At 41.4% G+C, this 13,920-nt stretch overlaps 1 long non-coding RNA gene across 1 annotated transcript in view; it reads left to right on the top strand.

Moving 5' to 3' along the window:
* The window catches only part of LOC138738652 (uncharacterized), a 43,786-nt gene extending 37,452 nt beyond the window's left edge, over window positions 1-6,334 (top strand). Inside the window, exons 2-3 of the long non-coding RNA XR_011341653.1 lie at window positions 5,086-5,275; window positions 5,376-6,334. This is a non-coding gene — a long non-coding RNA (uncharacterized lncRNA). The remainder of the gene's footprint in view (window positions 1-5,085; window positions 5,276-5,375) is intronic.
* The last annotated feature ends 7,586 nt before the right edge of the window (window positions 6,335-13,920 follow it).

Below are 13,920 nucleotides of genomic sequence, written 5' to 3'. Positions count from 1 at the left end.
ATTTATACATACGCACGCACGCACGCACACACACACACACACTTATGTAAATGCAGCTTCCACCTTCTTTCCATATATTTGGGTCAAATTTCACTTGGTCTCATTGGGCCATTGCTCAGGTTTTGTTCTCTGTGCATTGCACCTGATTGATGACAATGTAAAATCTAGACAAATAGATATATAGACCAGGGATTCTGGAAAGAATCACTCAGAGGAAAGCCATTATATAAATGGTAGGAGGACAGACGTTTCCACAATGCAACTTATGTTGAACCAGGATGGAAATTTTCCAATCACCATCTTTGCCAAGCCTCAAAACAAAACAGTCTCGTCGGTGCATTTGTTATTCACTCTCCAGTGCTCCATACTTATTTGTGTTTTTTGCCTCTTCTGATCTTTTCCGGTTTATTTAAGTTTTTTCCCTACTTCACTGATTTAACTTTATTTTAACAGAACTATCCCATTTAAGTTCAGCAATCGACTTGATAATACAAGAGAATTCAGCAAATTTTCATTAAAAGTTCCTTTGCAAATGCATTTAACAAAATATGAAGCGTTGTGTAAACCTGTTCTCATAGAAATAATCAAATTATGCAAGGCCAGTTTATTCATTCATGAGTACATTTTCTGTTTCGAAGCAGCATTCTGGAAACTGGAAGAATATTACCTGACAGGAAAGCAATAACTGATTGACAAATTTGTGATAACCCATTGATCCTGTTATATTTTACACTGTATGGTTCTACACACAGTTAAACTTGTCATGCGCACACACCATTGCATGTTACCTGATTAGATGAAATGTCAATGCTGTATATCCCCTCAATCTTCTACATGACTGAGGTGAACTTAAGGTCAGTCTAAATTAATGTCTAATTTCTTAGGCAGAACTAATGAAATGATGAGCAGCTAGATCCCTATATCCATTTAAGTACCTTGGCTCCAGATAAGATCATCATCTTCACTTCCCATTAGAATTTTTAATCTTCAGTTTTATAATATAATAAAAAAGTTGTACATAGGTATAATTTTGATTAATGACGAAGTCGAGTGAGCTCTTGTTGTTTTGCCCCAGGCTTTGTAAATTTAATTGTTGGTGTCTGAACAAAGTGGTGACAAATTCTAAGAGGTAAAATGATTAATGGCTATGTCTGCTTTAACAGAGTCAAAACAGGAGCAATTCTGAACAAGTTTCCAGGACTGTTCATTGCACCTTAAGGATATCAGAGTAACGTCTAAAGCCATGGTGGTCTAGTATTTTTTTTCTTGGCTTTATCTAACGCGGGAGTCTCATGAAATTCCAAATTGCTGTTTTAGTTCTCCACCAAAAACATGGGCTTACTTTCAGGTTGTGGATTTCATTGGCTGGGCCAACATTTGATGCTCAATGTAAATAGTCCTTGTGAAGGTGATGGTAAACAGCATTTTAAACTGACAAAGGCTAGGTAGGTAGTTCCAGGACTTTGACACAGAGGTGATGAAGGGTCAGCAAAATGTTTCCAAGTCCAGATGTGTAATATTTATTAATAGAGTCATAAAGCATGGAAACTGGCTCTTTGGCCCAATTTGCCCATACCGACCAAAAAGTCCCCCCCACATCAATCCCACTTGCCTGTGTTTGTCCCATATCCATCTAAATCAATGGTTTTCAAACTGCCCCCTAAACTCACATTCCACCTTAAGTAATCCCTATGCCAACGGTGCTCTGAGAATAGTAAGGGATTGCCTAAGGTGGTATGTGAGTGGGAAGGGAAGGTTGAGAATCACTGCTCTAGACCCAATTGTTACTGAAATATTTTGTTTGAGTAAAATTGTCATTGGTCCATTTCCTTTGGAGTTATGAAACTATGCATGTAATGAGTCAATTAGGTATGATTAAAATAGTTTTTAAACTTATTCTTTCCACTCACATACAACCTTAAGCAATCGCTTACTAATCATAGAGCATTTGAAATGTGAGTTTGGGAGGGGGGGGCACAGTTTCAAAACCACTAACCTTAAGCCATCTGATCCATGTATCTGTCCAATTTTGTCTTAAACATTGCATAGTACCTGCCTCAACCATCTTCTCAGACAGCCTATTCCATACTCCCATCGTCCTCAGTGTAAAATAAAACCCCTCAGGTTCCTGTTAATCCCTCCGCCCTCATCTTAAACCTGTATTCTCTTGATTCCTCTACTCTGTGCAAAAGTCTCCTTGTGTTCATCTGATTTATTCCTCTCATGGTATTTTATATACCTCTACAAGATCACCCTCATCCTCATGCTCTCCAAGGAATAAAGCCTTAACCTGCTCAGCCGCTCCCTATAGCTCTGGCCACTGAGTCCTGGTAAATCCTTGTAAATCTCTGCATCCTCTCCAGCTTGATGACATCTTTCCTATAGCTCATTGACCAAAATTGACTACAAAATCCCAAATGAGCCCTCACTAATGCCTTATACAATTACAACATGAGCTCCCTACGCCCCTGGAATTTCCAGCACTTACAGCAGGATCCTACCACCAGACACATCTTTTTCTCTCCTCTCTGCCATTCCCTCTGTGACTCCCTCGTGAACTCATTCCCTCCCCACCAATCCCCCCAGCACCTTTCCCTCCTCTCTCAACTTGATCTGGTGCCCCAAACAGGCCTTACAAGTGAAGCAACACTTCATTTGTGTATCTAGCGGACTGATTTACTACATCCGGTGCTCCCTTTGTGGTCTTCTCTGCATTGGAGAGACTGGGCGCAAATTGGGAGATCACTTCATTGAGCATCTTCACTCCGACTGAACCAGTGACAGAGATCTCCCAGTAACCAACCATTTCAGTTCTGTGTCACACTCCCACACTCGCATGTCTCTCCATGGCCTTGTGCACTATTCCACCAAGACCACCAACAAATTAGAGGAACAACACCTTATTTTCCATCTGGACACTCTCCAGTCAGACAGCATTAACATTGACTTTTCCAGATTCTGCTAACCTGCTCCTCTCTTCCCCCTCACCCCTTCTCTTCCCAGTTCTCCCTCCCTTCACCTAGCCATCCATCCTTCCCTTGATCTCTGCTGTCCCTTCCCCCCTTCTCCACTTAACACCTCCTGGCTTGCAACTACCCCATCTCTACCCCCACCCCCGCCCCCACCCCCGCCCCCACCCCCGCCCCCACCCCCGCCCCCACCCCTGCCTCCACCCCGCCCCCCAAGTCTTGTTCGGATGCCTACCAACATTTTCCCATATGTTGATGAAGGACTCAAGCCCAAAATGTCAGTGATGTATTTTTACCATTGCTATATAAAGGACACTGCTTGGCCTGCTGAGGTTCTCCAACTTTGTGTCTTTACTTCCACCTCTATTCAATACACTGATAAAGGCAAATGTGCTGAAGCCTTTTGATGACCCTATCTTCCTGTTGCATCACCTTCAAGTTACTATGTACCTCTACTCTTGGCTCCCTCTGCTCTACAACTCTTCAGATTCCTACCATTCACTATGTAGGAATTACCCATATTTGACCTTCCAAAATACAACACCTCACATTTCTTTGTTTTAAATTTCATCGACTCTTCTTCTGCTGACCAGCCCAATTGATCAAGATCTTGCTGTAATTTTTGTCATCTGTCTTCACTAATTCTGTAATTCTCATTCAATCAATATATAGGCATTAGTGTGTATATTGTTAAGTGAGCAATTGACAAGTTAATTGCAACACCAATATAATCTGAACAGTTTACTATTAGAATTATCTGCTTTGGAAGGTTTGTGCTAGTCTCCTTAAAAATATAGATATATAACTGAACAATTAGCAGTTACAATTTCAGTAGAATCTGAAACAGAAGACTGGAAGTTCTCAGTTGGTAGAGCAGCATCTTTTGAAGTAAAATATGTTTTTTTCAAAAGTGGATATTTTAAGTGTGGATTCTGCATCAGGACTGAGAGGGAAGGGAACATCTATGGGGAATGCTGCTGTCGGAGAGCAGCAGCAATCATCAAGGATCTACACCACTCAGCACACATTCTGTTCTCGCTGCTGCCATCAGGAAAGAGGTACAGGTGCCACAAAACTCTCACCACCAGGTTCAGGAACAGCTGCTACCCCTCCACCATCAGACTCCTCAACAATAAACTCAATCAGGGACTCATTTAAGGACTCTTACTTTTGCACTTTGTTTTTTTCCTCTCAGCATTGCACCGTAATTTTGTTTAAATTTCTTTACTTGTTTACATATGTACATCGAGTACAGTTTATTTTGAACTACCAATAATTCTGTCTCGCCTGGAGGAAAAAAGAATCTCAGAGTTGTATGTGATGCCATTTTTGTTCTTTGACAATAAATCTAAAATCTGAAAGATTGGCAGTATATAGCAATACATAAGCCCATTTTCCACTGCTACCTTGACCCAGGAATTCATAGGAATTAACAGGGACAGGATCCAGTGGAAAAATAAAACTGCCAGCATGCAGGCAGCTAATGACGTCATTTCATGCAGGGATTGATGGCCTTGATCAGCTGATGCCAACTTGACGATTAAACCAGTGGAAAAGGGACAACTTCCATCCCTGGACTGAAATGACATGATTTTACTCGTGAGCATGCTGTGGCAGTGTTCTGGAGTCAAGGGGTAAGGCTGATTATCAGAGAGGCTCTTCCTCTCCTCAATTAGAAGTGCAATCCAAATTATTGTAGTCTAAATATCAAATGTGCATTATAAAAAGTGAGTGCTGTTTTAAAAGATCAGATTCAGAAATAACAAAATAAATTATGTCTACAAACTTGGGTGATCGAGAAGTGCAAGAGCTACTTGCACTGAGGTTGGAGGAGGCTGTAGGGTAAGGTTTGATTGGCACCATTAAAGATGACAGGCTTTATGAGAGGATAGCATCCAAGCTCAGGGAAATAGGGTTTAACAGGGACAAGTCTTAGGTTATAAATAAGCTAAAGACAAATAGGAGGCGGTTCCATCAGTTATGGACCACAATGGGAGGAATGGGAAGGGCTGATTGGACTAGCCTTATTTTAACCAGGCTTATAGTATCTGGGGTACCAGCAAGCAAGCTGAGCCCTTCTCCCTGGAAGCCAACATGCACAATCTTCTGAACACAGGTTGCAACCGGAGGAAGAGGAGGAGATGGAGGGATGGGATACCCCTTGTAACTCATCTGCCCCAGTTTCATCCTCCCACCCCTGTACCTCACCCTCTCCCTCCACCACATCCACTGCCAGTACCTTAGCCACCCAGCAGCTGTAACTGCCCAGAAAAGAGGGACATCATCTGCTGCTGCACCAGAGGCTGGTAAGAATCATATCTCATCTGTTTGTCATTCCTCATTTGTTAACGAGTTCATAGACATGATGTGGCTTTAAATCTCACATGTGTTGCACTTGTTATCCAGAAACCAAAGGGAGGAAGAAGGACAGGAAGTTCACAAAAAGAGAGGAGGCTACAAATGAACTCCAAGGGCTCCTACATAGACCCTAGACCTGGTGGACTAGGAATGAAAACGGGAGTGTCGGGAGAGACAGTTGGATTGGCTGAGGGACTGATGCTGGCAAAGAGTTGGGAATGTGACACCGACAGGCAGGAGATGCAGGCCCAGACAGGTGTGATGATGAATATGATGGCCTCAATCGATGTGATTGCCCGGATCCAGCCTCGGCCCTCCTCCATCCAGTCTCCTTCCACCATGAGTCAGCCTTCTGCATCCTCCCTTTAACCAGCTGCCTCCACCCTGCAGCAACATGCCCTGTTCAGTTGCCCTCCATCATCTCACCACCAGCAGCTGTCTCCATACGTTTCTCCTTCATCCTACCACCTTCCAGAGCTTGTTCCTCTCCAAATTCCCTCCTACTCCTACAGCTGTCTTTCAGCACCTGCGAACCCCACCTACATGTCCACCGCCATGACCCCCTCAAGGAGGCCATGCTCGTCACAGGGTGGTGATGATGTTTCTGCAGAAGACTCCCTCATTTCCCTTTTTCACTCCTCTGACATCCAGTGAGAATGCAAAGAAAACAATTACACAGGATCTGCCAGAAAAGCAGATGATTTTTCAAAATTCTTTACAAACATTCATAGTCATAATCATTGATGATCAATATAATACGTTACATTTATCTATTGTCGAGTTATAAATGTGCACTATGAACTTTTCGATTTTAAAGTTGCACTATTTTGTTCGTGTTTAAGAGATAAATGTTAATGCGGGCCTCAGGGAATTTAAAGATGCAAGCACTGTTTACATGACTGTTATGTTAATCTTTGATTTGAGAAATGCACTGCTTTTAATGACAATTTATGTTGATGTTTACAAATGTCATACTTGACTTTCTTACGATCATTCATGACTTTTATTCTAACACTTTAATAAGTTGTCATTGCACTATGTTCTAAGATGTGCAATAAAATTTTATTGACATTCAGGTGACTTGTCTCAGTTGTCTTCTTCATGTTCACACAGAACAGTTACCTATAGCCAGGTGACCCCCAGCCTGTTGTACCCTTGTAAGGAACCCTTTCTGGCGGAGGGGATCTGATGCAACAGTCCTCCACTCTTCCAGGAAGTGTTCTTTGTTAATCTCACAAATGTTATGCAAGACACAGCAGGCAACAACAACTTCTGACATGAAGGCAGTATTAAAGTCCATTCTTTTAGACATCTCCAGCAGCCTTTGAGATGTCCAAATGCATTTTCCACAACTATTCACGCAGAGCTCAGTTCATAGTTTAATTTTTGCTTACGCTGATCGATGACATGATGGTGTGTGAACCTCTTTATCAACCATCTTTTTAGTGGGAAGGCTGGGTCCCCAATCAAATATGCATAGACTTCCACTCCATCAACATTTTTGGAGATCTGTGAGCAGATGAATGAGAAGTCATGGAGCACCAATAGTTAAGGAGCGCAAGAAAGAACTTGAGGCATTTACCAACTGTGCATGTCAAAAGCTTCATCTTACACTGTGATATTCACTTATGTCACAGGAGAATAGACAACCACCTGCATCCTCAGCCATTCTGTAAAGGGAAAAGTTTATAAGAACTCGAGCATCATGGGTACAACCAGGTCAACCCACATACATATCTGTGAAGCTGGAAACACAAAAGGACAATGCATGGAGTGACATAAAGCTCGATTTCTTCAGTGATGATATTAGGAGACTTCATCCTGAGACTTCAACAACAGCTTGCAGAATAATTGAGAGCCAACCTTTGCGATTGTCATAGGATGATGGATCTTCCAGTGGGACAATGATGGGGCTATGTTTGCCATCAATGGCACCAGAACACATTGGATATCCACCCCTTCTTTCAAATGCAGTGATTGCCTCCTGAAGACGCTCTCCTTTCGGCAGTTCGATGAAATGATTCATGAGGAGGCTCTTCACAGCGATTGTCACTTGCCTCACCACCTTGAATACAGTGGCTAAACCCACACTGAACAGAGCACTGATGGAATGATACTCACAAGGAGTAGCATACTAGCACTGAGCTATTGCAAGTCTGATATGAAGCTCCAGAGGCTTCCAGCAGTTGGTGATCTTACACTTCAGCTGTGGCTCGAGGATCCCTGCAATGAAATCAAAGGTTCCACGACATATTCTAAGACATGCCACTGCTCCTCATTGTATCTGGTGACAGATCCACACAATTTCAAGATGTCCACAGCGACCTGTCTGATGTCCACCATTGTTCTGTAGAATGATGACGCCACTTCCTGCTATTGCGTGTGATGTCACACAGGACATTTCTGGACGAAGGAAGAACACTCCGATCCCCGGGGATGAGTCATGTTCAGTGGAAAAGCAAACAGTGTCTGAGTTGAAGGTGGCCCATTGGAAATGGCACAAACAGCTTACTATCCCTGGACAATTAACTGGGATGCCAGTGGAAAAGGGGCTACAGAGGTGGGAAGGTGATAGGTGGAACCAGATGGGGAAGGGATGATGGGCAGATGGTGGTACGTTATTACACCACTAGGTCACCAGGTGGCTCATCTCGTGACCCTGCATATATAAACCAGTGGAGACCCATCCCCTCCTTATTCTGACCTAGGCTTGCACAGAGGTAAGACCTCAAGACCTAGCTGTATATATTAGTCTATTAAAACTGGCGTTTTATCTGCACTCTGTGTGATTTGATGCTAGTCACTATCCGATGGAACCATTTTAACCATACCATATAACCATTTACGGCGTGGAAAGAGGCCATGTCGGCCCTTCGAGTCCGCACCGGTTCATTTGAACAACTCCACTAGCTCGACCCTTCCGCTCTCCACCCATAACCCTCCAACCCTCTCACCTCCATGTACATACCTAACCTTCTCTTAAAAGACAGAAGGGAGGACATGTTCAGAATAAGTCAGCAAGCACAACAGGAGGAAATAATAAATAAAGGAAAAAAACTGCCAGCAACAAAAGTAAAGAAACTTTTTGCCCCATTTTCCATTGATGTTACATACCTCAGAAGGCCCACACTGTAAAAATGTGATTCACTATCAGTTGACCGGGTCACTTTCACAGTGAACATGGGCTGTAGTTGACGCAGTTCCAGTAGCACGATCGCCAGGTAGTGGATAAACAAGAGGGCATCTACCAGTGAGACTGCATACTGAACAATTCAATAGGTCTTTTTTCCTTCTCATTGCCTGGTCTACAGATTGTGTGCTTTCCAAACCAGCACTCAGTAGTCAAATCATTTAGGACTACGCACTGGCCTTCTAGGCCATTTTCCATGCAAGAGCAGGGATGTGATGTTGAGGTTTTACAAGGCACTCCTGTGGAGTGTTAAATTACAAGTGTACAATATGGTGCATCTACTATATGTAGGTATATGCATCTACTACATGACAGCTATCTTACATCTAAATCAATTGCAGAGTAAATGCTTTTGAGATGCATAATTTATGGCACTCCGAGATTTATCAATGGCTTGACTTTATCAGAAATGACAACAACCATTAATGCACGCAGCACCACGAATCTACCTGCTGGGTTCAGCTTTCTTTCTGTATGCCAATGGAAAAATTATAGCCTTCAGGTCACATATTTAATATCAACCATTTGTGCTAGCTTAGCACCTTCACCCAGCTCCACTCTTGATGCCTGGCGTTTTGCATGCTGTTGAGCCACATGTTGAAGTCAGAGTATCAGACAAGATCCAAGTATCCTATGGGATTACAAGAAATTGATAATTCATCTCCTACTTGATAAATAGACTGGTGCTATCTTATCAGGTTACAGAAATTGCAGCTATATGTAGGTAAATGGAAAAGGAAATGCAGAAAACTTGACTTTATGTAGAAAGATAAAGATGTGAAAACTAAATCTGACATAAAACAAAAAATGCTGAAAGATGATCCATCTCTAATAGAGAAAGACAGAGAAGCATTTCATTACAAGACTTTAACTCTTCAGTGTTTTCTTGTGGAGAATTCCAAATTCTTACTATCTCTTCCAGACCATTTTTGAAATTAACTTCTAATTCCTCATTCGCAGATTATTAGATGATTGATTATTATAATGACTCACTATATTGAAATTTTCTATCAGGTCATCCTATTTCTAGCTGAACTATAATGAAAAATACTGATTTCTCAATTTTCTATGTACATTTGTAACTTTATTTCTGTATTAATATCATAACAAGCTTGCACATGCAAAAACTATAAGTAACTAGATACTAAAGTCTGAAATCAAAACCAATGTCTGGCAACACTCAGCAGGTCAAGCAGCATCGGTGAGAAGAGAAACAGAAAGCCCTTTCAAGCAGGGAAAATACTCAACTGTAAAGGTAGAGGTTCTTATGCCTAGAGACGTACCTTTCTGAATGTGCTGTGGCCAGCTCCTAGGCGTCGAATCCAACCCCTCTCAGGGAAGGATAATTGGCGGAGCGCTTCACTCTGCTGACTGGCTTAAATGTACAGCCTCTGCAAACAGCTGGTTAGGGGCGGCCTGATGATGCCGTCAGCCTGTGACCCATCTCCCCACTCACCCCTCTCCTTCCATGACCCCCTCAAGGCGGGCTGGTTAGGGGCGGCCTGATGATGCCGTCAGCCTGTGACCCATCTCCCCACTCACCCCTCTCCTTCCATGACCCCCTCAAGGCGGTGGGGGGGGGGTGGGCAGAAGCCATCAGGCAGTGGGGGCCAGAGGGAGCTATTAGGGCAGTAAGGGCCGGCGGGGGCCATCAGGAGCCGATGGGAGCTATTGGGGCAGTGAGGTCTGGTGGGGGCTGGAAGAAGCTGTCAGAAGCAGTTGGTGTAGGCTATGACAGCTTCACTGGGCCACTCTGGCCTTTGGGGGGCACTCACTGTGGCTCAAAATGCAGCAGAGCAATGGCTGTCTTCCCTACCCATAATCTCCTATGTAGCTGGAACTGTTCTTGGAAACACAGAGCAGTTCCAGCTGCATGGGGAATTATGGATAGGGAAGACAGCCATTGGTCTGCCGCATTTTTATGACAGGTCGCGCTACAGTGCCAGTTGCCTAGCCTCTATTGGCTCCGGAGGGCGCTACGAGGTGGCGCTCAACATGAATCCAATGCAGGACCAGCTTTTTAGGGCTGCTCTGTGAAAGGTAAGTTTTAAGTTTTCCCTCCGTGCTTGTAGCTGGCCTCCAGGTGGAGGCCTGGCATGAAATTGCCTAGAGTTTACATTTAGGTTAAGATCCTCCTGATCTCTAGTCTTAGTTTTTTTTTAATAGAATCATCCAACCTGTTCTATTTCACATTCCTAGTACTAGTAAGTTAATTTCCAATTTTTCATGGTTTTTAACTTTTAGAAACAAGCTATCATTAATAACATAATCTATCCAACGTAATATCAATATATCAAAGTGATTCTAAACAAACCTTGGTTTTCTCTCTTCTTGTCCTGAATTTGGTTTTGAGCTCTTAACTAGTTGCTATTCAATAGCCTCAAATGAAAAGCTGCTACTCAATCCAAACATGTGCAAGAGCAGATTCTTTTGATAATAAATTCAAATTTATGCACATATCAATTCTAAGACGACAGAGAGCAAAATACATTTTTTGAAACAGCAAAAAGGTTTTTTTTTGGACCAAAATCAATTTCAGGCCGTCAATTAAACATCTAACCAGACACTAAATAAAAAAGACAATTCCATAAAATTGCACAAGCTTGTTTTTCACTACGTTGGAATCATTGGATACTGGGTAATGTTTAAACTTGGAGTAATCATAATGTCATTCAATTCAATATGTGGGCAAGGAAAATTGAAACAAATTACACAAGTTTAATGAGAGCGGATTCTAAGGCTGCTTGCGTCATGTTAAAGAGAACAAATGGGAAAATAAATGGAACTGAAAATAAGAATGAATTTTTAACATATTTTGGTGTTGCAAGTTAAATAGATAACATCCTGCTGAGCTCAGCAATTTGAACACCCCAAAATTCTATACGTACTATGAAAGACAAAAATCAAGGAATCCTAGACAGATTTGGCCTTCCAAAACTCTTAGTAATTGAGGAATATGAATCATATTTTTAAATATTGTCACGCACTTCTGCACTCCAGCTTTGGAGAATTCAATCCGTCACAAAGTGAAAGGCACAAAATAGGCCAAAGGATCTGCTGCTTGGTCTGGAAGTGGTTTGGAAGGCTGACACCTAACTATAAAAAAAAATTGTAGAGGTATTGATTTGGGAGTGACTTATCAATCTTGTACTGTTTTAAATGCAGCAGAACTGAAAAGAAGCAGCACCAATTTTATATTTCCACAAGCAATATTTGTACCAAAGCTTGAAATGTGCATGGTTTCTCAGTGGTACAAATCAGATCTGCTTCAATTAAGGTCCAGGCTAATGTGATGACATGCAGCAATTTATTTGAAATGTTGATAACATTGGTATCAATGATTCACTTTCGCCCTATTTTCTCTCAGATGACTCAGCCGCCATCAAATAAATCTTAGGGCTGGACATTTAGGTTTATTTGGCAGGTTCTGCATACATTTACAGATAACTGAAAACTGCAAGATGTAGCAGGTTGCAAGAATGAGTCATCCACTGATGTTTTAATCCACAGAACTAGAAATACTTTTAAGATAAGTTTTGTATTATTTACGGTATAAAATGCATCCATTGTGATGTTCTTATCAAAATTTCTATTACTATTTCTATTTTGACTGAAGTGGGATTAAAGAACAAGCTAAAAGGCATTGGAAAACAGTTAATATGGTCCATATTTAAAATGGTCTTAATTATACTAAAGACAATAACAGCATAAAAGTATGGATAATGATTTTCTTTTTAATTTTTGCATGACAATAACACCGTATCATGAATATTGGAATATAATGTTCCCCGTCACCTTCACAACTACCTGTGACAAAAAATTCCTCAGATTTATCACCCTTTGAAGAAATTCCTCTGCATCTCTGTTTTAAGAGGACTCCCTTCATTTCTGAAGTTGTGGTCTCTTGTCCTAGAGTAAACTCTCCCACCTTGGGAAATAATGTTTCTGCATCTACTCTGTTCATGCCTTTCAACATTCAAAATGTTTAAATGAGATCATCCTCATTTTCCTAAATTCTAATGTGTAAAGGCAAGAGTGGTCAAATGCTCTTCATATAACTCTGGAATCATCCTCTGAACCCTCCTCTGAAGCCTCTCCAATGTCAGCACATCCTATCTTAAATGAGGAGTCCAAAACTGTTCATAATACTCTTTGAGGTCTTACCAGTGCCTTATAAAGCCTCAACATCACATCCCTGCTCTTGCATTTTATTCCTCTTGAAATGAATGCCAGCATTGCATTTACCTTCTTCACCCACGACTCAACCTATAAGTTTACCTTCAGGCTGTTGTGCATAAGGACTCCCAGGATCCTTTTCAAATTTCTCCCCATTTAGAAAATAGTATGCCCATTTATTTTTTATATAAAAGTACATGACCATAGACTTTCTAGCATTGTATTTCATTTGCCATTTCTCCTGATCTAAGTCTTTCTGCACCTTACCCATTTCCTCAATGCTACTACCTCCATCTATCTTCATATCATTTGTAAACTTGGCCACAAAATGATTTATTCAATCATCTAAATCAGTGGCTTTCAAACTTCTCCTCTAAACTCATGTACCACCTTAAGGAATCCCTATGCCATTGGTGCTCTGTGATTAGTAAGGGATTGCTTAAGTTGCTATGTGGGTGGAAAGAAAAAGTTTGAAAACCACTGTTTTAATCAAACCTAATTGACTCATGTGCACGGATTCATAACTCCAAAGGAAATGGGCCAATGACAATTTTTCTCATGCAAAATATTTCAGTAACAATTGGGTCTAGAGCAGTGATTCTCAACCTTCCCTTCCCACTCACATACCACCTTAAGTAATCCCTTACCAATCACAGAGCACCTATGGCATAGGGGTTGCTTAAGGTTGAATGTGAGTTTAGGTGGGCAGTTTGAAAACCACTGATCTAAATCATTTATATACCACATAAAAAGAAATGGAACATCTCTAGCAATATGTAGCCAACCAGAATATGGTCCATGTATTCTGACTCTCTGTTTCCTGCCTATCAGTCAAGGCTTTACTCATGCTAGTTTCCTGTTATACCATGGGCTCTTATCTTGTCAAGTAGCCTTACGTGCAGAACCTTGTCAAAAGCCTTCTGAAAATCCAAATGTACAACATCTACTGCATCTTCTTTATCTAGCCTGCTTGTCACTTCAAAGAATTCCAATAGGTTTGTCAAGCTAGATTTTCACTAAGGAAACCATGTTGGCTTTGGGGTATCTTTTTTCTGAATATTTTATTTAAAATGTTTCCATACATGTAATTAATAAAGCTTTATGCAGAACAATAAATGTTTAAATTTAAGATAATTTAATTCATTACATGATGGATATAACCCCTCCAGTCCCTCCCTTCCCAACCCCTCACCCCCAAATATATATATTCACACACACGCACACACA

Source organism: Narcine bancroftii, chromosome 7 (genome assembly GCF_036971445.1).
Source record: "Narcine bancroftii isolate sNarBan1 chromosome 7, sNarBan1.hap1, whole genome shotgun sequence".
Taxonomy (NCBI): Eukaryota; Metazoa; Chordata; class Chondrichthyes; order Torpediniformes; family Narcinidae; genus Narcine; species Narcine bancroftii.
Note: the sequence above shows the minus strand (reverse complement) of the source record. Positions and strands in the feature narration are given on the sequence as shown.